This window comes from Marmota flaviventris, chromosome 16 (assembly GCF_047511675.1).
Source record: "Marmota flaviventris isolate mMarFla1 chromosome 16, mMarFla1.hap1, whole genome shotgun sequence".
Lineage (NCBI taxonomy): Eukaryota > Metazoa > Chordata > Mammalia > Rodentia > Sciuridae > Marmota > Marmota flaviventris.
In genome coordinates, this window is record NC_092513.1 from 34,684,311 (window position 1) to 34,709,941 (window position 25,631).

At 39.1% G+C, this 25,631-nt stretch overlaps 1 long non-coding RNA gene across 1 annotated transcript; it reads right to left on the minus strand.

Annotated features, from left to right (window-relative positions):
• Positions 1-8,176: 8,176 nt before the first annotated feature.
• LOC114092934 (uncharacterized) lies at positions 8,177-24,968 on the minus strand. Its single transcript, XR_003582834.2, has 3 exons — positions 24,885-24,968; positions 15,365-15,415; positions 8,177-8,285 (listed from the first exon to the last, which is right to left on the minus strand). It is a non-coding gene; the product is annotated as an uncharacterized lncRNA (long non-coding RNA).
• Between the last annotated feature and the right edge of the window lie 663 nt (positions 24,969-25,631).

Below are 25,631 nucleotides of genomic sequence, written 5' to 3' on the forward strand. Positions count from 1 at the left end.
GTGCATGTGAATGTGTTTAATATATATGATCCTCTGTGTGTAAAGCAGAAACATGAGCAATAAATTTGGAATCATGGAGTGAGACTAGGGAAGCCCTAGCTTGGACATAACTTACAGAACTTGGGGCTCATTCAGTATCAGGTAGGGGCCTGGTGGGGGTGAATGGTCAGTCAGAGAAGGGCAATGCATGTGTCTCGCAGAAAAGGAAGGCAGTGTTAACCTGTGTTAACATTGGAGGGAGGAGAGGTCAGATCTGGGGGAAAGAATGAGGCAGTAATTGCAGGCGAAAGAGAGGGACACCATGCACATTGGGAAGGAAAGGACAGTCATTGAAACTGAAAGCACATTTCAGATGACTGGTTAATGGGGAGAGGAGAAATTGGCAAATCTAGAGTGAGGCAGAATCATGAGGGAACAGGATGCTACAGAGAGATTTCTAGATCAGAAGGACATGGAAAGGGCCAAGGCAGAGTAGTCTACCAGATTTTTTGGTTTGGAGACAAAGGGAGGAAATTCTTTTAAAGCTATATATTGAAGTCGAAACCTTCATTTAAAAATCCCTCGTGAACATTCTAGCATCAGAACTTTATTCCAAAAGGTCTTCAAGTCTCCTTAAAACTCAGAGTTCCTCAGAGAACTTTGTTTGGAGGCAAATACCAGGGGATATGTAACACCTTCACCTTACTTAACCAATGGCCCAAGGATGAGGTAATGCTCATTAGTCATCAGGCTAGAAAGCTCTCAGAGGAGAACAGGCCCCCACAGAGAGGGATTGGTGTGAGAGCCATAAGAAAGATGCAAGCAACATGTGACAGTGCTCTGGGGGCATCAGAGGAGAGTCCAGGTGCCACGGGGGCAATCAGAGACATCCTCAGGAGGTATAAGTATTTAATGGGCAGAGGAGAGCTGGAAGAGGAGGAAGAAGTGGGTATGCATGATGGATTTTGCCAAGGACCAACCCGGATGCATCAAGACCAACAAGACAGCAATTTTCTTAATTTTCAGCTCATTCAGAAGAGATATAAATACAGTTACGGCTTTAGGCTCTGGCTGAGATTTGTCCAGAGGCAACAAGGCAGAGCCCCTGCATCTACTATGCCTCTTACTCTCCCCCATCCTGCCAGATCATACATGTCAATGTTGACACAACCACTTTGGATAATAGACCTCTATTTCTTTCAGACAGTTGTTCTATGTGTATAGTTGTTCTATACACATAGAAAGTTGTTCTATTCACATAGGAGGGAAGCCAAGAGTCACAAGATCAGGTTCTATGAATCCAGATTTTGGTACACCCCAGTAAACTCTCAACTGAAAGCCCCATGAAGGTCTGCAACCCAAGGGCCTTGCTGATGACATCACCCTTTTCCCACTCTAATGTCTCCCAGTGGGGTTGCTATTTCTTTATAAAATATGTATAATTGTGGGGCCTTGAGGCCCAGTTCACCATTCCCAGCTGAAAAGTAAACTCCACCATGTAAAGCCACCATGTAAAGCACAATATCATGATTAGGACTCAGTGTCACTCTGCTGGCACATAGCAGTGCCTCAGTGCATACAAATACTTTGATAAATAGCATCCATAGAACAGGTATGTTTCAGCTCTTCCAATCAGAGTGGATAAATTCTTTATTTATTCTTGCTTCTAAAATAGTTACATAATTTTATTGGGAGAATATTTACTTTGAAATTTTATTTTATCTTACACAGAGTGATGTTTATCTGTCCAGCTGAAATTTCATTGAACATCTATTACGAGACAATAATAATTTTAACTGCTAATCTAGGTTCATTTCAACACTGGGAAGAACTATACAGGAAGTAAAAAGCATACTAATAATGGACATAATGGCAAATTCAGTGGGCTAGGGAGGACTTCAGACTCTAGAATTCCAATCTTCCCTATAGAACCTTCCATTGCCCCTTCAAGGCATCTTCAAACTCAACTGCAACAACCTAGGACAAGGAGCATGGTCTTTCAGTAACAGCCCAAACTGCTTTCAGATGGTTAGGACCCAAATAAGTTCTTCCATGGCCACTTAGATCTTCCCCCAAGTTCACTGGGATTTTTCATCTGGAAGAGAAAATTTTTTTAAAGAATATTTTTTAAAAACCCAGTTTCTTCTCTCCCACATAAGATGTCAGCAAGTATTTAATATCACTTCTCTAGTTTCCCTCTTATTACCTATTTCATGTTAAATAGCTCCCGATCTTTCAACTTTCCCAGGGTGGAAATATCTAAAAGGATAAGAATGACCCAAAGTCCAAGCTATACAAAACTGGTAGTAATGAACCATGACTGCTAATCACAGTGACGCTGCTAAGATCTACTGTCTATAAGTGATTCTAAGTTAAAAAAGGGGGGGGGGTGGATTTGGAAAGCCTAGGAGAGCCAAAAAGCTTCATTCAACTCTTCATGCCTTTAGTTCTTTTGCCATCTTGGCCATTACCTCTGTGTTTCTAGAACTGGGCACAAGGACCCCAACATAATGTGCATCTTTCTGGGATTTTTTTTGATTTTTGGTTTTTTTAGGTTTTTTTGTTTGTTTCTTTTGTTTTTTTCTTTGCCTTATGTCAATTACATATCATGTCATACTCTGCTTTATAGGACAAAAGCAAAAAGAAAAAAGAATTTAGGTTGATGTCTATCTTTGTCAATTCAAGCTGCTGTAAGAAAATGTCATAGCTTGTGTGGCTTATAAACAATAGAAGTTATTCCTCACAATTCTCGAAGCTGGAAGTCCAAGATCAGATTCTCAACATGTTTGGGTTCTGGTTAGATCCCTGTTCCAGGTTGCATACTACTGAGATCTCCTTGTATCCTCACATGGTAGAAAGAGAGAAAGGACTCTTCCTTTTGAAAGGGCACTCATGCTACTCAGCTTTTCATCACTGTCATCAAAATACCAACAAGATCAACTAAGATGGGGAAAATTTATTTTGAGATCAAAGTTTCAGGGACTCAGTCCATGGCCAGTCATTTCTATATCTCTGGGCCCAAGGTGAGGTGGAGCATCATGGCAGAAGAGCATGGTGGAGGAAAACTATTTAGCTCCAGCTAGCTAGGAAGCAGAAAGAGAAGAAGGAGCAAGAGACATAATATAATCCACCAAGGGCATACCCACAGTGACCTACTTCCTCTAGCCACACCCTACCTGCCAGGAGTTACCCCTTATATTCCAATCAAATTATTAATCCATCAAACGGATTAATCCATTGATTAGGTTATAGTTCTCATAATCTAATCATTTCACCTCCTGTATTAACACAAGGGCTTTTGGGAGACACCTCATATCCAAACCATAACAGCACTAATCCTATTCATGAAGGCTTCACCTCATGATATAATTATCTCTTAAGTAATTAGATCACTCTGGGAATTAGGAATTCAATATATGAATTTAGAGGGTACGCAAACATTCAGTCCTAACAGTGGTAAAATGCACCTGTTAGCTGAACTCCTCTATCATTGTTCTATGGCATAGACATTGCTTTATAATCAAACTTCACACATAATACCATCCTTTCATTTGTTGATTTCTCACCTCAAGTTTTAATCATTATCCACTGAAGGGTTTTATGTTCTCTGATTAGTCGCAACAGCTTCACAATGATTATAGGGAAAGGCATCAAGTCTTTAAGAGAATCATGTTTGTTTGGAAACTTTTGAAGATATTTCAGAGCAGGTGGTACTTTAATTTTGACAGAATGTTCATGGTGGGGTTGATCAGAATTGGCCATTGATACAGGAGAAAATTGAGAGGTGAACTTGGATAGGAACAGTGAACTCATATTCTGGAAAAACTAGAATATGTGAATGCTACAGAAAATGAGTCTAAAAGCACAAATGTGGATGTCTTGTATTAGGAGTACATAACCTGCAGGTCCTAGGCAGGACGTGTCTGCTTGCACTGAGGCTTTGATGCAAAGAGATTAACTGAGGGCTTCTGCCAACATGGAGACATACCGTGAGGAGAGCCCCAGCAGAAAAGGGAAAGGCTGGGAGTGTCGACAGCACTTAGAGACCAACCCTATACAGGGTGCAGGAGGAAAGAGTAGTTAGCCATGTCCTGGCTGGCACAGGTCTAGATAGCTGGTAGTAAGGCAAACTGATATAAACATGTCTCCATTTGCTGAAGTTCCAAAGAGTATGTATGTATGAGGACATCCAGAGGTATGCTGAGAAACAAGACCAAAGACCATCCATACTTGAATGATCTGTTCCTTTGTTCAAAAAGAAAAAGAAAATCTCTACTCTACCATTATATATTAGTGCAAAAAAATAAACAAACAAAATACAATTTACAGCATTATTCATATCAACATTGTAGGTTAAAAAGAGAGTCGGACATTCATAGATGCCTACAAAACCAGGCAGTTATGTAAAGGATGCACACCCTCATGCAAAGTCCCCAGGGAGCTACAATAAAGCAGATAACTCTGGTCTGGAAAAGTACATGGGACTGTTGGTCACAGCCCCAGCAAAGAATGCCAGTAAAATATGATGATAATGTTATCATTCTCTGCATGAAAACAAAGGAAAATTCTCTTGACGAAAGAGAGGAAGCATGAGGGTCAGATTGGAGGGGTGATCAGGGATACAAGTGATCCCCCTGGCTATGTTCACCAGTGAGGTATAAAAGGCAAGCCACAATGTTGCCAGTGCCAGTTCGCCTAACAGGTCTATCTAGCCTCCTGTTGAAGAAGATGTCAAGAGCAGCAAAAGAAGCTAAGCCTTTGAAATTTCACCAGGAAATGAAACCAAATTGCTCGGTTCATGATTGGGCTACTTCTTCTTTCTTGATGGAGTAGAATGAGCTAGGAAGTACTGGCAGGAGCAGGCAGGCCTTATGTGTATGTGGGATGGGAATACAGAGGTGTTTTCTCCTCTATGCTAAGCATCCTTTAATGTCTGATAAAGTCCTGCCTCTAAAGTCTTGAAGATCCTCACACTTATCCTACAGTAGGAAAGAGTTTCTACTTTTCCATTTTTGTCCTGTTTTGTCTAGTTAGATTATATGTGTTATTTCCCCCACCTGGGTCATAATTTGCTTGGAGCCAAACTCTATGTCTTATTTATCCTCAAACTTCCTTCGTCATGGTACTTGATGTCAAAAATATCCAGTAAAGAGAAAAGTGAACCTCAGGGAGAGCCTCATTACCTTATTGGACTTTCCATAATGCAATTTGGAAAACATGGAGGCTCACATAGGGGAAAATGTTAGGAAGAGCCAACTCAGAAAGAGAAAAGATGCTGCATTTGGCTGTCAATCAACTAATGTTTGAAGATAGAAAAACTCTGCATTTTTAGTTAGGAAGAGGGAGAACTATCACCCGCTTTTGCACTCAGGGGCAAATTCTATACTCCTGAACATGGCATGCAACTTCAGGTAGGAATAAGGGAGTGAAAAGTAGGGCAGCTAGAGGAACTGAACAGGTTGGGGATGATAAGAAAGCACTTTTGGCAGGTGAAGAAGGACAGGATTAAAAAGAATTTGTCCTATTCCATGGGGGGAATTTTTCTCACAAATTCATCATTGTAATCCCAGAATTTAGCATAGTAACTGCCACTAGTAAAAGTGATCTGACTAATCCATGAATCAATGGGGAGTCAATTAATGGATACCATGGATGGATGAATGACTTCTGTTTGGGACCAGCATAGATTCAGACAGGCTTGAAGTAGAAAAGCAGGGAGAAGGAATCCTGATCCTCTGTGTTTGTTCAGCCATTCCCTAGCTCAGAAGACAAAGCAGGAACCTAGTACTCAAACTCTGCCCATAATAACAGAGAAGAACCAGACTGTAAAAAAGCTTCCTTAGCCTTATTTACTAGGACAATCAGCCCACTTGAGCAAAATAAAATGAAATACTCTTTTTTTTTTTTTTTTTTTGCAGTGCTGGGTGCAGGGTCTCATGCATTTTAGGAAAGTGCTCTACCATTCATACATGAAAATTCTTAAGGTGCACTCAGATCTCAACATACATTTGAATTAAAGAGGTTGTAATGTATTAAACAGAATCAAATGGCAAGACTGAATTGAACAGTCACAGACCAAAGTGAGCTAAAGAGAGGAGACTTCCTACCAGAAGTCAGCTTTGGCCCGGTTGGAACATGGAGTCGCACAGATACCTCAAAATCCTCAGCAGCTTCTGTAATCCTGGAAGGCATGTGACCTCCAGATAAAACAGGGTCCCCAGAGTCAGCCTCTTCCTGCACTGGCCTGCAGTTCCCTCTAGGCACGTGTTATCTCCTTGCACCAAGTGTTGTTCTCTGCTTTATGTGTGAACTTCCAGGAGAAAGGTATCATACTGTGTGGAAAAAATACAATTCTCTCTCTCTCTCTCTCTCTCTCTCTCTCTCTCTGTCTGTCTTTTGGGCTCCTTGAGGGGCATAATACATTAGAGAACTAAGAATATTCAGGAATGAAGATATAGGGATAATACAGAAAATCCAGAGCACCCTTAGGCTTCCACTAGGACCACAGGTTAGGGCTGAGGTCTTCAGGTCCAAAGGTACGTGGGGAAAGCAGGAAGTAACTAAAGCAAGAGCTGGAAGAGAGGGAGAGCCAGGCAATGAAGGAGGAGTGCTAAAGAATCCTGTTCCAGAAACACGTTTGTCCTTCCCATCTGATGGGGCTGTAATTATGAGGGGACTGAGCTGATGAGGCTCAGAGGACCATTTCCAATACACTGGCATCTTTCCTCCATGGTCATCTCTGAGAAAAATATTAACTTAGAGATGGATAAATATCTGGGAAATTCAGATCATCTGCACAGTGAGTGTGGACTCCTTGCAAGCGGGCTGAGTTTAGACAGAACTTCTCACACCTCACCCCGTTAGAAGATCTGACTCCTCTGTATTAACCTCTCTGGGTACTGGGGCAGATCTCTGAGAGAAAAGATGGCAGCCCTTAGTGTCTGTCCCCAGGCCCTGGTTGGAAAGTACCCTCATCCAGAACACAGATAGGCAACATGAAACTACTTATGAAAATGGTATGGCATCCACTCAAAGTAAGTTTGGGAGGAACACATCTCCCCATGAAGAAATCATCATGGTTTGTGGGTGGGGGTTGTGCTCAGCTTCTAGGTTCACAAAAATACAAAGATTGTGTGTCTTGTAGCAATAGAAGCAAGCTCCCAGGAGTAGTTAAGACTTCTTCTGGGACATAAAGATTAAAATGGAAGGAATGGGGCTGGGTCTTCCAGGTAGTATGCATCACATAATTCTTTCTGCTAGGTTATTGGCCTGATCTAAATTCCTTACTGGACTCTAATCTGCATCATGTCTGATAATGTATCTCCCTGATATCAGAAATTTATTATAGGTTATTTGATTTATTTGTTGATGAGTGATAGAAGGTATGTTTGGACTACTTGGTAAGTGGAGGTCTGCTTGGCCATGGCTGATCTAATTTAGGTCCAAGAACTTGGAAACCTGGTCACACAAAGAAAGCCCAAGGCTAATCTCTACAGAGCCTGGCTGCTCAGTGCTGTCCTATGGTGAGTTTCTTCTGTTTTTGTCTTTTTTAGGCTGAGCTCAGACCTTTTCTAGCCTTCTTACTGAATTCACAGAAAATCCCTACCTACTCCCCCGGGGCTCACTCCCAAACACAAACAAATGGAGGATTATTTGGTGAGATATTTTACAAACCCAAGTTATGGCTTGGCAGTAACTTAACCAAGAGTCTCTGTTGTAATATATGGAGATTTTAAATAATAGAGAACTGAAGCTTTATGGTCCCAGCAGAAAGGAATCATCCAAATAAATTTCATGGTAATTTTTTTTTTATTTATTCCCTGTTACAGAATATTTTTTCTGTTACCCTCAGGTGGCCTCAGTTGGACATGCTCCATTTGTTCCAGCTCCACTGGATCCCAGGTGACTTCTGTGGATGGAATCACCCAGGTTCACCACTGTCTGGCTTCATGAGGTCCTGGCAGGGTAGAAGGACAGAGCAGTTGAGACTCTGTTCTGTGAGCTCACACCTGGCAACTCTGATTCTTCATTAACGTCTCCCCTTCCACAAGGACAGCAGCAAGTCTCTCTGGGAAAGATCCATCTTGATCTTTAAGGTCTGAGCATTCCTCTCCCCAGATAAGACTCCCTCCCCCAGGTACCCTCCCTTTCCACCCTGCGCAAGCTCACTCTCCAGTGGTTGACTTCAGGTGCACATTATTCAAGGTCTGCTCAGTTGTCAGAACAGCTCATCCATTTGTTCCTGTTGGGGTTGGATGCCACAGCCATAGACCTCCCATAGGCAGGTCCCTTGCCTTTTGGGTTACCTAGACAAAGACCAAGAAGACGGGAAGCGAGGATAAGAAGTTGTACCCTTTTTAAAGCACTATGCAAATTCAGATTATCAACACCATCATTAACAGACAACCCTAAGGATATTGGTGATGACAGTGATTTTAACCATCCTTCGGGAAGCACGCCTCCCTTCTTCCCTTTACAATGCACAGTCTGGCCCTCACAATGGTGGCCTGAAAACTGTACACCCATGGAATCCTGGGTAAAAGCTTACTGGATTTCTCTGTGCTTCTGGTGAAGTGCACAAAAAGGGTGTGTTGGTGGGTTGGGTGCATGTGTGTGTGTGTGTGTGTGTGTGTGCGCGCGTGCGTTCAGGCATGTAGACTGATTGCCTTATGTCTCCAATAGGAAATGACTCCAAGGTAAGGCACAGGGGGAGGCTTTGCCGGCTGCAAGCTCCTGGGGTGTAGCCATAACCATAAGGGCTGAGAGTTTGGGGAAAAATCGTTCGCAGTATGGAAGATGTTCCTGCATTTGAGGGGAGCATTTCTTCAGGCCATTGTGGACCAATAAACAGTTCAATTTTTTCATTGTTCTAATTAATTTAATTAAGTTAACTTCCAAGGTGTGTTAAGAAGCAATGCCTTGGGTGATTAACTGTTCCCATATCAAGGTGTTTTCACAAACACATTTACCCTGATTAGTGTACACATTATTATGTAATTAAATACCTCACACAGAGGAATTTATTAGTGCCTCCTTGTCTCCTAACAAATAAAGCAGACTCAAAATCTCTTGGAAAACACAATTCCAGTTGCTAAGCAAGAGGGACAGACAGATGCAGAGACAACCTAAGATCTAGACTGGGAAAGAAGTCCTCTGAACTCCCACAGCTGACTCCATCACCCTCTGCTGTCCCTTCCAGGGCAGTGCCACTTCCCAGGGGGCTGCAGCCTGGTCCACTCAAAACTCATTGCACATGTGCATGTCCTGGAAAGTCCATGCGACCTATCAGAAAGTGTCCCTTTACAAGGAGGATTCAGAGCAGGTCTTTGTGTGGAAAAAATGCTCACCCCCCACTTGATCCATGAACATTCCTCCATGCTGCCTTGGGAAAATTTGCAGAGTTCACAAAGATTCATTTTAGCTCCCTCCTCCTCCTGTACCACCTACTACGTGCCACATTCTGTGCATCTAGTTTTTGTAGGACCCCCTCCCTTTTGAACGGGAAGAGAAGTCCCATATTTTGAGATATGAAAGTGAGTGAATGTGGGGGTTTTAGAACTAGAAGAAGCATAGTTCTTTCTGGAAAAGGCACCATTCTAAAGCCTTTTCTCTCATGACCACCAACCTCATTGAGTGTATGGGTCAACCCTACAAATCCTAAATGTATCCTAATAAGAGTGTAACTTACACCTACTAAGCTGAGCATGTATACTTCTGCACTACTGTGATAAGTACTTTGTCCTTTGCCTAATTTAATCCTGCAAGCTCCAGGAAGTAGGTGTTTTTATTATCACCATTTAACAGATGAGGACACTGAGGCACAAGGCGTTTAAGGACCCTCCTTGAAGTCACAAAGCTAGGAAGTAGCAGTCCTGGAAACACACACCGCCATCTGACTTGAAAGTCCCTGGTCCTGGCCTCTGCTCTAGCCCCTGCCTCAGACTCACTGCTGAGAGGCAGAGCCAGAGCAAGGTGCACCCTGATTTTCAGGTCTCGGGACCTCAAGGCACATGCCTTTGGGGTGAGAAGCTAGACACTTTTCTGTGCTTGCCTGCTCCATTTGATGCAGTGAGGCCCAGGCAATGTAGCCAACTCAGAGAGGATAAATTAAGTGACATTTCTGGGGAATGTAGAAAATACTACTGAAGGCCAAGTGAATCAATGCTGAACGCAGAACAAAACAGTTCCCACCACTGGGATCAGACTGTTCAGGTTGGTGGCAGGGAGAGAGAATTATGTGAGCCGGGGGCTAGCTCCTGAGGGAGTGGAGATTGATTCTGTATGATTGATGACGCGGGGACAGAATGCCAAGTCATCAATTGCCTCAGCTCATGCCATGGACGGCATCAAGATCACTTTTCCCAGGTGCCGGGCCTGAAAGATTTCTCTTCTGTTTGTTTGTTTGGCCTGGGGCAGGAGCCTGCCGGGCTCAGCTGTGTAACATTACCCAGGCCTTCCAAGAAAAGACAGGTGACAACATCTGGCAGGAGGGCACAGAACTTGAAGGAGGAGTGATAGGATTGGAAGCAAGCGTAGAGGTGGGGGTGGGCAATACTAGGGGGAAAAATCTCGCATTCTAGTTCCACACGTGCCCGTGTGTAATATTTGACTAAGAAATTTTATTTGACAGAATGTCTTCCCACAATGATCCCAGTGGTGGGAACCGCTGTGTTCTACATTCAGCATTGATTCAGCACTTGGCCTTCAGTGTATTTCCTACATTCCCCAATGGCAGCCCTTGTATCTCATTGGATATTAGGAAAAGGCAACTCTCTCCAAAATTTGCTCATGTTGGCCTTGAAGTCTAATGTTGCTTTCTTTGACCTTCATCAAGATTTCTTGGAAACATTTATAATTTGCTTTATACAGCCTCATCTTTACTTGCATATTATCAGATGGCCCATTCTGGCTCTCTATATGAAACTTCAACATCCCAATTAAAACGGGTACTTCCTGGGGGTAGAGACAACCATAAAACTAGTTATCCCAATCAGTTTTATAATATTACACTATATAACACATATTGTATATGTAAACATATATAAAATATGTGATTATAAATTTATGCTTACTAAACATTTATAACTTTATGCTAATATATATATATATATATATATATATATATATATAGCCTATAAACCACAAGACTCCACATAAATAGTACCAGGAAGGCTGCAACTCAAAACAGAGTCAAGATATTAAAAATTTCCACCAAAAATAACAAGTGTGATTTTTTTGGAACCTAGGGGAAGTATAAGACCTATGGTCTTTTGCAGATAATAACAAGTTAAGAGATAGTAGTGAGAAATTTCAGTCCTTTCTATTTTACTCTGTTTCCTCTGACAAATAGTAATAAACTAGCTTGACAGGTAGAATAATAAGGTTAGAAGGGAATTAAATCCCAATGTAAGTGAAAGGGCGGTGGTAAAGCACATATCCACTTTTATAAAATCTCTGTCTTCTTACAACACAGGTAATTCATACATTTAATAAAACAATTGGGAGAAAAGAAAAGGGCAGAAAGAAAAAAATAATAAATATCTATGAACCACTATCCAGTGATGATCATTATTAAGTACTAGTCATATTTTCTCTATCATTCCATCAGTCTGTGGGCTTGTGCATATGTGTGTATTTAATTGGAATTTTAATATATAAACCCTTTAATTAGTTCTTTAGGCTCAGGATAAAATTCTACTCTAAGGTGAAGAAAACAATTGGAATTTCTTACATCACAGAACAATTGCACAGAGCAAGTGAGAGTTAAAAGAAATGATGAAAGGAAGGAAGGGAAAGATGGAGTAAAAATTCTCATTTTCTTCTTAGACTCAAACATGTGTTAATTTTTTTGAGTGATTTAACAAAATAGCTCATGATATGAAGATAAGATGGAGAATCGTAGACCAGCATACAGTCTAGGCATGCAGGAAGTAGATTCATGATGGAATGTGTGTTGACCACCTCTGCGGAGTGTTGAGGGCTCTCCTTGACCTAGCCTTTCATTCATCTGTCTGTTCATTCCTTTGATGATTACTCACTGAGGGCCTTCCCTGTCCACACACAGTCCTCGGAGTCTTGCAGCCTAAGATGCAACCAACAGTGTGAATTCACACAAAGTGATCTCCTCAGGTGTCTGCCTGAGATGATTCCAGAGAGGTATAGCCAGGATGAATAACATAAAAATAAAATAAAAATCATAATATAAAAACATAAAATTAAATTAAAAAAAATAACATAAAAATAAAATTAAAAAAATAAATAAAAATCCTAAACTGAAGTCAGGAGCCAACAATGGAAAACATTGGGATTCACAAAGTAAATGTAGAAGTTTCCAGGTAAGTTTTAAAAATCAACTCCTATAAACAGGGTTCTTCCAGAAGAGCAGGTGGAAATTGCTGAGATCCCGGGAATTATATTATTATTATTTTTTTTACTTTTGCAGGATGCCCCATAAATGGGCTATTATTTCCTGAAGAACCCTTTTCTCAGTTATTCAATAAGTGAAAGAGTGTGTGTATGTGTGTGTGTGTGTCTGCACATGTATATGTGTGTGTGTGCGCATGTGCGCATGCACACACACACACACACACACACACTTCATTGTCTAGGGAATCATCCACAGGGCCATCAACACATCCATGGTGTTAAGATTACAACTATAATTCCAACTTCAGCTATTGGAATGACAATTATTAGACAAAAGTGGGCAGAGTTATTTGCTTTGAGGAGTAGTTAGGACTTTCTGAAATCTAGGCTGCACCTATGGTTAAGCTGTCCATAGCAGGAATACAACTTGTGTTATCAAATCTCTTGTGACTGTGATATCATCTCTCTTCCATCAGGATTTTCAGGGCAGCTGTGAACCCTGAAGACCCATTGCTTTTCTCATGCACAATCAGGTAGCCCCCACCTGGCCTCTATTGACGAATTCATTTGGGAAAAGAGTAACATCTGTTTCAGAGCAGAGGTAGATCCAAATGTGGTAAGTGCACTAAGTTTGAAGACTTAAAGCCATGAGTAAATAGAATGAAAGAGATCAATCAGCACAATCTTTCTTTAACTCCTCAGATAGGGCATTAATAGCCAGGATATACAAAAAACTCAAAAAACTGAACACCAAATAAATCAATAAATCAGAAAGGAACTGAATGGACAGTCCTCAAAAGAAGAAATAAAAATGGTCAACAATTGTATTTTTAAATGTTCACCATCTCTAGCAATTAAAGAAATGCAAATTAAAACTACAATGAGATTTAATCTCACTCCGGTCATAATGGCAATTATCAAGATTATAAATCAGATACAGTAGCATATGCCTGTAATCCCAGCAGTTGGGGAGGCTGCGGCAGAAGGATTGCAAATTCAAAGCCAGCCCTCAGTAAGTTCTTGAGAAACTTAGCAAGACCCTGTCCCAAAATTTAAAATAAAAAGAGGGGCCAGGGATGTAGCTCAGTAACTAAGTACCCTTGAATTCAATCCCTGGTACAAAGAAATAAAAAATAAAAGTAACATTAAATGTTGGTGAGGATGTGGATACACTCATGCATTGTGTGTACACTCGTACATTACTAATTTATACTAGTACAAGTTAGTGCAACCACTCTGGAAAGCAGTATGGAGATTCCGCAAAAAAACTAGGAATGGAACCACCATATGATCCAGCTATCCCAATTCTCCAGATATATCTAAAATATTTAAAATCAACATATACTTGCCCAAGTTGACAGCTAATAGTGATGCAGCCACATCAATGTTTATAGCAGCATAATTCACAATAGCCAAGCTGTGGAGCCAACAAAGATGCCTTAAACAGACCAATGGGTAAAGAAAATGTGGTATATATACACAACGGAGTATTACTCACCCATAAATAAGAATGACTTTATGCCATCTGCCAGTAAAATGAACAGAACTGGAGACTATTGCGCTAAGTGAAGTAAGCAAGTCTCAAAAAGTCAAAGGTCAAATGTTTTCTCTGATATCCAGAAGCTATTCTAAAATAAGGGGGGTGGTAAAAAAAATAGAAGAGCAAGCAGTGGAGTAGAGAAGGGGATTGAAGGGAAGGAAGAAGGAATGGGATAGGGAAAGGTGGTGGAATAAATCTGACCTAAATTTCCTATGTACATATATAAATATAGCACAGCAAATCTCACAACCACGTACATCCACAAGACACTAATTTCAAAAGAAAAAAAATATAAGTAAATAGCAGAAAGATCAGGAGAGTAGAGGGGATGGAAAATGGGGGCGTGAGGAGGAAAAGGAAGGGGGGAGTACTAACGACTGAATTAGAACAAAATATATTCCATGCTTTTATAATTATGTCAAAATGAATCCTATTGTTATGTATAACTAAAAAGAACCAATCAAAAATAAAAGCAATTTTATCAGAATGCATAACTTTACAAAACAGGGAAAAGCATATCTGCTTTGCCTGAAGAAGTAAATAGGAGCAAAGAAGGTCATAGTTCCATATGTTTCAATTCCTGCAAGTTGTCCCTGACCTTCAGGGGACACCTAAGAAGGTTCTGCAAATCTTAGTTTGAATACCACTGGGAGTCACTTTGCATGTGGGGAAACTGAGGTAAGGGGCTCAGAGAGAAAAGTCACTTGCCCAAGTTGACAGCTAATTGGCAGTGTAAATAGGGTCAATCTCCTGACCACCAAGGAGTCATATTCTACCCATGAACATGGTTACACTAAGAGAATTGGAAGGACATTTCACACACCAAAAGTGAGTCACTTTCTTCTTAACACATCTTTTATTAAGTGGATTGGGAATTAGTTACATCTCTCCTAAAACATAGTCCATTGTGGTGAAAATGGGAAAAAACATTTGGGGATAAGAGGAGAAAAAAAAATCTGCTTTGGCAGACACAAATGCATATTTTTTGCAAATTTGCTTCAAGGCATGAATTTGGATTTTTCTACTTTTCCCCAGGAATGTCAGCATTTTTAGTCTCAAGAACAGCTTTCTCAGCAAAATAATAGATTTTGGTCCATGAAAGTTGTCCTTTCCCCCCCCACCCCCCCAAAAAAAACACAGAAGTTTGAAAATCAATGAAAAATTGAGCATCTCTACCATCTCCTCTCTTTATTTTGGAGTTCATTGTCCCAAATAGGATTTGCACCTAGTTTATTTTTAAAGCAGGGGTCTGTATCCAAAAGCAGGAGAGGACTCCCTCTGCAAACTCCAAATGGTTTGACACAGTAGATGTCTGTCTGTATATTTTGTGTGATCCAGAGTACAGATACCAGATGAGACACCATAGGATAAGAGTCATCCTCCTCTCCCCAGACCCTACCTAGGTGTCACCCAGCCCATGAGACCTCTGCCTAGTGTTCTAATGCACTATTCATGCTTTATCAATTATATGAAACTTACCCTCATCTCTTTTTGTATTCTGGACTGTCTTCACAGTTGATTTTCAGTTCCCTGAACAAGAAAAAGTTTTGAATACTCCATATAATCTTTCACAGAGCTGAGTACATAGTTAGCACACATAGAACAATACATAAATAATTGAAAAATCTATTAAGTCCAAAATCACCACACTGTCACTACCATACTTCCTCATCTTTGTTCTACTCTTCCTCTCCTCTTTCTCAGAAAAAGCATGTGCAACCTTGGGCTACTGATTGCCTCTGAGCCTTCATTTCTCCAACAACACATGAGCATGAATGTAGTCTCACCACAGGCTCCTTGTGAGATGAGATGATGAGGAAGAACAGGAAAAAAAAATCCGTAAATATTCCTTTCCTTTATCTCTCTGAGACACATATCTGTAGAGGTACATATACAGGCTTGAATTTGTCCGGTTTCTTGAGTGAATATTTGTCTCCCCAGGGTGTCTTGACAGAATATATGCCCTCCTACCCCTTTCTGTGTCTTCAAAGAGGTGTGTGCTTAACAGAACACTAAGCAGTCAAGCCCTAGGAGCTGCTATAAGATTAGGTGGAGAGACATAAGGGCCAGGGAAGCCTTACTAATGTGCAACCCAGGAATTTGGCTAATTCTTCAAAGGAACAAGTATGGAGTTGGAATCCACCAAATCATGCATTCAAAGAAATAAGGCTCAGGAAAGCATTGTGCCAGGCCTAAGAAGACACGTCATTAAATTTTTTTTTTAAAAAAGGGCTAAAAGTACAACTATTAAAGGAAAAAGTGGTCGGAGCACTGAACATTCTTTAAGAACAAAAAGGGAGCATATGCAGCCAAAGAGGAGGGAAACCCTGAGTTAGCACAGTTGGCTATCTTTTGGCTAAGCCCAGCACCCTTTGGCAAAGGTCTTAGCCCCCCCTCCCATACACAGAGCATCTTTAACTAGGCTCAGCTAATCATAGCTCTTTATCAACCTGGTCACATCAGCCCATGTTTGTTGTTGTGTTTAAATGCTCTTCATGGATCATCCCAATAACCATATGAGGGAGATTCAATTATTAGAATTATACTGTCATTTAGCCTATTCAAGGTCTCACAGCTCCTGTGTGGCATGCACCCAAAGCAGACAGTTCCAAGTTCTTCCCTGGAATTTTTCCAGACTGGATATTATGGTTTGAATATGAGATGTCCTCCTAAAAAGTCCACATGTGAGACAATGCAAGAATGCAAAGAATGGAATTGATTAGATTGTGAAAGCTAAAATCTACTTGATGGATTAATCCACTTGAATGAATTAACTGGGTGCTAACTATAGGGCAATAGGGTATGACTAGAGGAAGTAGATCATTGTCACTTGGGCCATGTTTGGGGTATTTATATTTTGTCCCTGGCATATACCTCTTTCTTTCTCTCTCTCTCTCTCTCTCTCTCTCTCTCTCTCTCTCTCTCTCTCTCATAGATAGATAGATAGATAGATAGATAGATAGATAGATGATTCCCAGCTGTCATGAACTGAGCAACTGTTTTTGCCACAACCCTATACCCTTCTGCCATGATGTTCTGTCTCACCTTGGGCTCAGAGGTATGGAGTCCATGCACTCCATAACTATGACCATGGACTAAACCTTTGAAACTGTGAGCCAAAATAAACTTTTTCTTCTCTAAGTTGTTTTTGTTGAGTACATTGTTCATTGACACAAAGGTGACTAATATGAAAATTGTTTCATAAATGTGGGGTCATTACTGTGACTAACTTGATGATGTGCTTTAAAAGATTTTGCAATGAGTTTAAAAAGTTTGGAAATGAAGGCTGAAAAAACCTTGGAATATATAAACAGAGTTTAATGAGTGATTCTGGTGAGAACTCAGAAGATCAAAATGCCAATAGGACTGCAAAGGAAATACTTGGCTCATGAAGTTTCAGAGGAGAGAGTGAACTCTACTGGAAGTTGGACTAGTAGTGGTCATCCATGTTACATTCTGGAAAAGAAGTTGTCTATATTCTGTCCACGTCCTGAGACTTTCTGTGAGGCTGAATTTAAGGTGATGGACTAATTAGTCTGACAAGGCAGATTTCAAGGCAGGACAGCATTTGGGCAGTGGCATGAATATTACTTGTGGCTTTCAGCCAAGTTTGCTATGACAATCAGGAGCAGAAAGCAGAGCAGAAAGATTTAAAAACCTTACAGTTTGGTTAGAAACATGTCAGTAAACTGGCATCAAGGAAGTAGTGGTTGCTAAAGAGATCACAGCTGCCAAAGAGATGCTAAGCACATTATCCAGAGACAATAAGAACAATGGCTTGAGGGCATCTCGAGAATTGGTGAGACCATACCCAAGACAAGCTGTGGGACATCTGCTGAGGAAAACTGCAGAAACAAGCTAACATAGAGGCCATGTGAGGTGCAATTAGCAAGGTCATAGGGGCAGAGCTACACAAGTTCTTTGGAGAGAACATTATGATGCCATGTGTCGCAGATACTAGACATGCAGCTAGAGGATTTATTTATCCAGGTGGATTTTGCCTTACTTTGGTCCCATTCATTCTTCCTGTGCCCTACTTCTCCCTTTTGGAATGGAAATGTTTATTTTGTGCAATTATATATAGGATATATGTAACTTACTGATTTTTTTGTTTCTCTTTTGATATTTCCTGAAATGCTTTTCCTAACACAAGAGCCTGCCAAGGCAGAGTTGAGTGAGGTTCTCAGTACACTTCTGTGTACCTCCTCCAATTCATCTAGTGACATACCTTTTAATCAAGCTGGTTTTTTCTTTACTGTTGAGTATTAAGAATTCTTTGTCTATTTTGGATCATAATCCCCAATCAAATATGCCTTTTGCAAATATTTTCTCCTAGTCTGTGGTTTATCTTTTCATTCACTTGATGTGGAAAGTTTTTACTTATAAATTTAAAATATTTTTATTATTTAAAATATCATTTTATATTATTTATTAAAACAATATTTTAAATTTGCAAATAAAAACTTTATTTTTTACAAAATAAAATAAGATTGTTCAGACTTTTAAGTTCCTGTTTTAGCAGCTTTTAAAACTATGGTTTTCAGGCTAGGGATATAGTCTGGTGGTAGACCAGACCTCGCAAGCACAAGGATTCTGGGTTTGATCCTTAGTACTGCAAATAAAAAGATGTTATATTTTTCAATGAATTTACCCAAGTTGTAAACATTGTTGGCATGATACAATTCAAAATATCTCTTTAATTTTTTTTAAATATTTGTGAAACCTGTATTAATTCCCCTTATTCCTAATATTGGTGATTCATATTTTCTTTCTTGAAAAGTCTTGCTATAGTATTATAAAGTTTACAAATCTTTTCATGAACATTTTGTTCATTTTCTGTATCATTTGTTCACTTTGTACTTTGTCAATATTCAATTTTATTTTAATTTTCTTTATTCTATTGACTTTGTAATTTTCTCTTCTTTTTCTAGTTTTCTAGTTTCTTTGTCTTTAATACATTTAGATTAATGTATTATTAGATACATTAATTAATTAATTATTAATATTAGACATCTAGATTTACAAATATCCTTTAAGATATTTAAGCTATATCTCACTTATTTTGATGTATTGAATTTTCATTAAGTCAAAATATTTTTTAATTTTTGAAATTTATTCTTGGGCCTATGAATTTTTTAAATCTGTTATTTAATTTCCAAATATTTGTATATCTAGATATAGTTATATTATAATATATCTATATATTACTTATAATTTAATGTGTGGCCTTCAGAGAACACATGCTACCTGATTTCCATTCTTTGAAATTTATTAAAACTTGTTTCTTAGAACTTTGTCATTCTTGCATTCAATTCATGTGTGATAAGAATGCCTAATCTATTGTCTGCTCAAAAGAATGCCTAATCTATTGTCTGCTCTAGGGTTCTGTAAAATGTACATTAGACCAAATATTTTACAATATTGCCCAAATTATATCACTGTTTTTTATTTATTCTGTAACTTTTCCTGACTATGCATTTTTCTTTTTCTCAATTCAGTTCTGCTCATTTTCATTTCATGTATTTTCTTGATTTTTGTTGGAGATATACACATTTGAGTTGTATGTCTCCCTGATGAATTGACCTCTTTATAAATATGAAGTGTTTCTCTGTATCAGTGGTATTACACTTTTCATTTGAAGGTCTATTTGTGTATAAAATCTTCTTTAAGACTGTTTCCAACTTGTTTGCTATTAAAATAACCACAGTACTTTTAGTTTTGTTTGTGTAGATTTTGTTTGCTTGGTTGGTTTGGATTTTACTTGATATTTTATGCTACATATTCTTCCATTCTTCTACTTTCAACCTATCTGTGGCTTTGTATTTAGTGCACTTATTACACACAGCTTATTGCTATGTTTTTTAGCTATCCAATATGACAATCTTGAACTATTACTAGGATTATTTCATTAATAATAAAATTATCATTATATCTGGATTTAATTCCACTTTTGTGCTTTTTATCTCTATTTGTGCCATCTGATCTTTCTCTTTTCCTCTTTTATTGTTTTAGAATTCTATTTCCTTCACTAATGTTTTAGTTATGTCTCTTTGTTTGTGTGTGTGTGTGTGTGTGTATGTGTGTAGGTGTGTGTTATTGTTGCTACAGATTTATTATTTGTCTTTTACTAATCAGAGCCTACATTAGTAAAACATTCTACTACTTCATGAAATGGATAAGACCAAAGTTACATTTTTTTGTTTACCATCCTTCTGTTCTTCATGAACTTGCTGTGATATATTTTATTTCTATATGTGCCTGTCCACTGGACCCATTAATTTCTTCTACTCCATAATTCTTCTCCATTAATTTCCCCCCTCTCTTCTGAATCATCCCTTTTTATTTCTGTTGGATCATTCTCATTAGGACACAGACATGGTATTACTTTTCCCATCATGGAAAAAAAAAAAAAGTTCTTCACTCCACATCCACCTATACTTTTACATTATTTCTCTGCTCTCCTTTGCAATAAAACTTCTTAAAAGTGTTTCTTCCATTTCTATGCTTTTTTTTCTTTCCCATATTTTGAGAATACACTAGTTAAAATTTTACTCTGAATTTATTCATCCTTAGAAAAATGCTCTTAAGGATACTGGTGATGTCTACTTTATTAAACTCAACAAAAATATGGTCAATTCTCAATTCTTATCTTAAAGACGTTGATCCACCAGCAGAACCAGACACACTCCCTCTTCTTTGGAGTACTTTTTTCTAATGGCTTTCTTGTAGATTTCTTGCTGCCTCACTTGATTAACTTTCTCAGTTTCTTTTTCTAGTTTCTCCTCAATTCTCCTATGCCCCAGAGTTCACACCTTGAGTTACCTTCCTTGTCTGTTTATAATCATTATCTTGGTTATCTCACCTATTCTACTGGCTCAATTCCTAATTTACATCTGCATTCTAGAGCTCTTTACTGAATTCCAATTCTGTGCACACAATTGTCTCCTTGACATCTTCATTTTGATTCTAAAAAGATGTTTTAAAATTAAAAAGACATAACTTGAACTCCTAATAACTCCCCAAAGCCTCCAAAATGTGCTTCTTCCACAATTTTTTCCATGTCAGTAAATGAAAATTTTATTCTTCATATTGTTTAAATCAGAAATCTTGGGATCATCCTTATCTCTTCTCTTTCATTCTTATACTACATAATCAGAGACTACTGCTGATTTTACCTTCAAACTATATTCAGGCTATGACTACTTCCACCATCTCCACTTCATCCAACACCATCTTAGTCATTACTATCATCATCTCACCACAGTTACAATCTCCAGACTTGTCTAACTAATTCTTTTCACCCTCCAATCTGTCCTCATTTCTGAAGTCCCAGTGATCCTGTAAAATCATTCGCTTACTCAAAATTCATTAGTTTCCTGCCTCACTCAAGATAAAATCCAATGTCCTTATAATGACCCATGAGGCCCTGTATGATATTGACTTCTGATACTTCTGTGCACCCCATTTTATTACTTTTCTACTTATTCATCCCAATCCATTTTTTCTTAACTTCTTCACTGTTTCTTCATTGTGACAGATATGTTTTGGGATCTTTATACTTGTTTTTCTATCAGAATTTTTTTGTTATTGTTTTCAGATATCTTCTTGAATCATTCCCTCACTTCCTTCAGATATTTGTTCACAAGTACTCTTATGAGGGAGGTCTTTCCTTAATATCCATCTGCTCCCACACATTATCACCTTTCCCTGTATCTGTCCCTTTCTGTATTCATCAGGGTTCTGCAGATAACAGAAGCAATAGGATGGATGGATGGATGGATGGATGATGGATGGATGGTGGATAGATGATAGTTATAGAGATGGAGACGATAGATAGATAGATAGATAGATAGATAGATAAAGAAGGTATCTTTGTGAAGATTGAGTCATAGGATTAGAGAGGCTGAGATGTTCCATGATATGTAATCTATAAGCCAGAGTACAAAGTAACTTGTTAGCATACCTTAGTCCCATTCTGAAGCCCTGAACATCAAGGAAACCAAAGGAATAACTCAAAGTTCAAGGTTGAGCGACAGAGCAACTAAAGGGCTACTGGAGCAAGTCCTAGAGTCCAAAGACTAGAGAACCTGGAGTTCTGATGTTCAAAGACAGGGAAAGAAGGCTATTCTAGATCCAGAAGAAGAGCAAATTTACCTTTTCTCTGCTTTTTTATTCTATCCAGGTCCTCACCTGACTGGATGGTGCTTGCCCCTGTTGAGTAGAACTTTCTTATTCATTCCACTGATTCAAAAGCCAATCCCTTCTATAGACACCCTAACAGACATATCCAGGAACAGTGCTTTACAGCTGTCTTTGGTATCCCCTTTTTGAAGTTGATACCTAAAATTAATCATCACACTTCCCTTACTCCCTCTCCACATATTTATTGTGTATTGTCATCTCTCTGCTCTTAGAATGTAAATGCTATGAAAGCAATAATTTTTTTGTCTGATTAGTTCACTGATGCATTTCCAAGGCCAAAAGTTTATCTGGTAGATAACTGACATTGGCATCACTAATCACTAATCACATGCTTCATCTTGGTCGGTTTAGCATCAATTTAGATACTAACTATATGCATCCTTTCTTTCTTTAGTGGTCAATCCATGACCTTCACATAAATGTTACTCCAGGGGAAAAATGAGTTCACTCAACAAATGTTCTACTATGTCCATAGTGTCTATTATGTATATTGTCTATTATATATAGACACTGTAGTGTCTATTATGTATCAGATATTGTGTAAGGTGCTTATGACAGGATGACTGGTAAATTATACAGGTTCTTTCTTTAATGCATAAATAGACATACAGCATCTCTCCAAAATCTGAATTAGTAATTAACTTAATAAATATGGTTCAGAAATAAGTCTCCAATGAGTAAGCAAGAAAATAAAATATTTATTTTAGAAATGTTATCCAGTGGATCATAGTGTGAAGTGATTAAAATGAGTTCTATGGCTCAATTAACAAATCTAAGAATATTTAATCTATATCTAGGGTCCTTTTCTAAATGTTTTAAAATTTTGGACACCCTTTGCTTAGTCTTCCATCCACATACCACCAAGTATGTGCCTTATAATGACAATCCAGGGAACATGAAGCTGATATCCCTCCTAGGAGTACTGAGTACCTACTTTGGAGCTGGAAGGTAGGATGCCATAATTTGGATCTTAATATCCCCCGGAGCCCATGCATTAAAGGCTTGTCCACACAGGGTGCTTTCAGAAGAGAGTGGAATCTTTGATAAGTAGGACTTTATGAGAATTCCTAAGGTCATTGGGGCCATGCCCCCAAAAGGGATTGTAGAATCCCGACTTGTTCTCTCTTTTTTTCCTGGCCAAAAGGTGAACAATTTGGCTCTGTCACATATTCCTAATATGAGGTTGCCTTGCCACAAGCCCAGGACCAGTCCATCTTGGACTAGAATCTCCAAAACAGCAAACTAAACAAAACATTTCTCTTTATAAGTTAATTATATCAGATATCTTATTATAGTGACATAAAACTAGGGCATAAGATGTCGACACCTTACTTTGATTCATTAACCCCACACTGCTGACAAAAAAAAAAAAAGTCATTTCTAACCTCATTTCAGAACAAGTCACAATGTATCAGAAAATAGTCCTTCAGCTTTTAGCAATTAAGTGAGGATTCAAATACATCATAATGATTTTCCAAACCCCACACCTTCAACTAATCTAAAACTCTCCTGCCACAAATTTTCCTAGGCTCATGTGATTTTTCTGATCAGAACGAGGCTGTTGGGCTCCACAAGGACAATTAGGACAAGTCCTAAGGAACCTTACAAGTGCTAAGTCTAGTAATTTGTTTCTCCATCTCCTTCTCTTTCCTGTCCCCACCCAATCTCCTACCATCCTCTTTCCCATTCCCCATCAGTATCTGCTCCCTGGAGTCTTTCATTCTCTCTGAAGCACAGCGATTGACAACAACTGAAAATCCAGAGTTTCCTAAAAGGAAGCATTTGTCCATGTTTCAGAATCTTAAGCTAATTTCAAAACAAGTAAATAAAATTTGTTTATTCACCTGTTGCATGAGAAATGCCCGTGCATCGACTGAGATTTCTCAGCAATTCCTAAAACTAGTCCTCAAGAGAAATGTGGCACTGGAATGGACTCCTAAGAAGCACTGAGAGCGCTCTGACTGCAATCCTAAGGCAGGATATCTACTAGGTATGGAGCATCCACCTTTTGTCCCTGCAGTTTGGAAAAATGCAAATATCACAGGCCATGGGGGTATAGCTCAGTGATAGAGCATTTGACTGCATCACAGGTCCTCTGTCCATAGGCACTCTAGGCAGTTATTTTCCATATTTGATGTCCTAAATGAGTCATTGTGAGAATTTAGAGGTGGTTTCTACAAAATACTGGCACATAGTAGGCACTGTATACATGGAAGCTGCTTCATGGTTTTCTCTAATTCTCCTAACCAACGGTATTGGGTCTACTGGTCCTTCTTTTGAACCTGCTAATAAAGCCAAGGAACCCTTTGAATAAAAATGGTGTTGGAGTGTATTGCCTAATTAACTAGGCTGGTAATTAAATTGCAATGGAAACAGCCTATATGCACTTAACTAGACATTTATTATAGCTTAATAAGGTAACGACTGTATGATAAATACCACTTGATTACAAGGAATAGATAAATTCTTTGCACACTAACAAATGCCGGTGACAGGCTGAAAGTATTACAAAGTTTGTGAGGGTTCTTTCATTAAGAAATAAGCGCATTAATTCCCTTACCTACTTATTCTGTCTCCTCATATGAGAAGCATTCAATTGATTAAACAAACATGATGAAATGACCTGTTAATTTGCTTTGCCAAAGCTCATGGTTTTTGTGATTTTGTGATTGAGCATAGTTGGACTCTGATGATTCCACATGGAGAGGTGACATATCAGAAAACGGGAGCACCCTTAGAGGCCAGCTGGCTCACTCCTTCCTGAGAAATCTGAGGCCAAGGAAGAGGCACACCTTACCTGAGATCACACAGTGAAGAGGCTAGGGACACAGCCCTGCCCTCCATGATGTCTTCTCACATGTTCTTTTCTCCCCCAATGTGGATATGAGCTTGCAGAAGTCATTCTTCTCATCTTCCATGAAATGTTTACCTGTTCATTGACATAAAATGTCCAGTTCTTTCTTCTAGAGTGGAAAACACATCCTCTGAAATGGGGACCTAAAAGGCAGAAATTCACAGAAAAGTATAAATGACTAATGAAAAATCCTATTCGGACAGTGGGTTTTGACACAGATGGCAGGACAAACAGACAGCAATCATTAGGGCCAGTGGTGCGCTGGAGCCAGCTCACACCAGATCAGATTGCAGGAATTGAAATTACCTCCCCTTCCTTGCTTTGTGAAGACTTCATGGCAGCCTGAAATCAACCCTTATATGGTATTTACACTATGGATAACCAAAATACTATAACCTGGTTAGGGCTTTGGGAGTTGGAAGGGAGTGGGTAACGAGGACTGAGGGAGCGAGTAGGAGGTTGAGTTAGGTTGTGTTTGATGAAGGCCAACAGGGACCATTTTCCAGATTTGCCAAGAGTTGTTCCTGGGCATAGCTTTCATCCCCAGGATCTTTCTGATCGAAATCCATGTGCACAGACATTTTTTTTTTTAATTAAAAGGAACTGAACACAGAAAGGAAATAAATAGGGCTACATAAGAAGATAATTCAGAGTACACTCCTGATTGAGTAAAGTGATTGGCATTCCAGA